Here is a 2202-nt window from a genome sequence, read left to right as displayed (position 1 = left end):
ATTAAAGCAAAACCCAAAAACTTAACTAATTAAACAATGCTAAAAAAAATATGCTAGGGTGTTGATTTCACCTAGATACGCTAACCCAAATCATAGAATCTATTACCTGAGTTCTAATTCCTTGATTGAAAATCAAATTCCCTAAGTTGTAAACATACTTTCTCAGGCTACATTTCCCTACTTATCCCTATTAACCTTCTGCACCCAACAAAATGAAGATTAATAGTTCAAAGTGTTTAAGCTTTATGGAATTCTATCTAGATTTCGTAGATCGCTAAACCTATATCTAGCATTTGATTTATCTATGGTATTTATCCCAAGAGGCACAATCACAAATCACTTCTCAGTCTCATTGTGAACAACACACATTTGAATGGTGATCAAGCATCCAAAAATCATTAAGCAAAGAGATAAACACTCAATCATGAAATTAAAACTCAAAGTAAATCAATTCATATAAATTTGAATCATTGTATCAAGATTACATCAAACCCTAGCTAAACAACTCAGTTCATAGTCAAAAACGAAATAAAATAACAGAAACAAACTGAATCAAGATTCATCATTGAAAAACAAGCAAAAGATGGAGAAATCTTCTCTAATTTGAAGCTCAAATCTTCAATAATCTTCTCCTTCCATGAGCTGCCTCCGAAATGACGAACCAAGACTCCTTTCTCTTCCTTTTTTGCTCTAATTTATACCTCTCTCACTTAAGGATCAAGCCCTAGCAAGCCAAAACGCGTCGTTTTATTTTTAAATCTGACGCAGGTCGCCGCGGCGAAGCTTTGTCTTTGCCGCAGCGAAGACTTTCGGGCCAAATATGAACATGATAGATTCTTAATCTGAAAATTGCTAAACATATGAATTGTAGCCCTTTCAATTATCTTTCCGGTCGTTCAATAATCAGCACAATCCGAGGTCTACAGCTCAAGTTATGGTAGAAATACTGAAGCACGTCCAAAGACGTTTTTCTTCAGTTCCCAGCGTCCTTTTCACGACTTCAAGCCAAGTTTTCACCCTTGTCCAGTCAGAATTAGGAAAAACCCAAAACATGAAAGTTGTAGCTCTTCTTCTTAGCTTTCCAAAGCTTCTAAATTCAGGTCATTCCAAATTTCCAAGCTCAAATTACACAATTTACGCTCAAAACTGTCATTTATGCTAAAAATCATCGTTTAGGCCTACAAAGACAAATTAATAGAATTAGGTAGCAATTATGGCCCAAATTGTATGAAAAGTATCCTAAATCCTATCAAAATTCAATGCAAAATCATAGTGTAAAATATGCTTATCATCCATCTTATCAACCGAGATTTTGCTTCTTGCTTTGCCAATAAGTGCTTGAGTGCTGAATGATCTGTATAGACGATCACCTTTGCACCTAACAAATATGAACGAAATTTGTCAAACGCAAAAACCACAGCCAACAATTCTTTTTCAGTGGTGGTGTAATTCAATTGTCCATCAGTGAGTGTTTTGCTAGCATACTGAATTACATGCAACACTTTGTTTTTCCTCTGTCCTAACAGTACTCCTAGAGCAAAATCACTAGCATCGCACATCAACTCAAATGGTAGTCCCCAATTGAGAACTGCAATAATAGGTGCAGATACTAACAATTTTTTTTAGAGTTAGAAAGGCATGCATGCATTCATCATTAAAATCAAAAGCAACATCTTTAATTAACAAATTGCAAAGGGGTTTAGAAATCTTAGAAAAGTCCTTGATAAATCGTATGTAAAACCCCGCATGCCCCAAGAAACTTCGAATTGCTTTAACATTTGATGGTGGTGGCAGCTTCTCAATCACTTCTGTCTTTGCTCGGTCAACTTCTATTCCATCTTTTGAAATTTTATGACCAAGCACTATTCCCTCATGGACCATGAAGTGGCACTTCTCCCAATTGAGCATCAAGTTTGTGTCCTTACATTGCTGCAAAACAAGAGAAAGATTAGATAAACAGTTGTTAAAAGATGAACCAAAAATTGAGAAGTCATCCATGAAAACTTCTATAAACCGTTCCACCATATCTCCAAAGATCGACATCATGCATCTCTGAAATGTAGCTGGTGCATTGCATAACCCAAAGGGCATCCTTCAGTAAGCAAATGTGCCATATGGACAAGTGAAGGTCATCTTCTCTTGATCCTTAGGAGCGATGGCAATTTGATTATATCCTGAATACCCATCCAAGAAACAGTAATA

Source organism: Pistacia vera, unplaced genomic scaffold (assembly GCF_008641045.1).
Source record: "Pistacia vera cultivar Batoury unplaced genomic scaffold, PisVer_v2 Contig86, whole genome shotgun sequence".
NCBI lineage: Eukaryota > Viridiplantae > Streptophyta > Magnoliopsida > Sapindales > Anacardiaceae > Pistacia > Pistacia vera.
The sequence above is the reverse complement of the archived record's forward strand: the minus strand, read 5'-3'. Positions refer to the sequence as shown.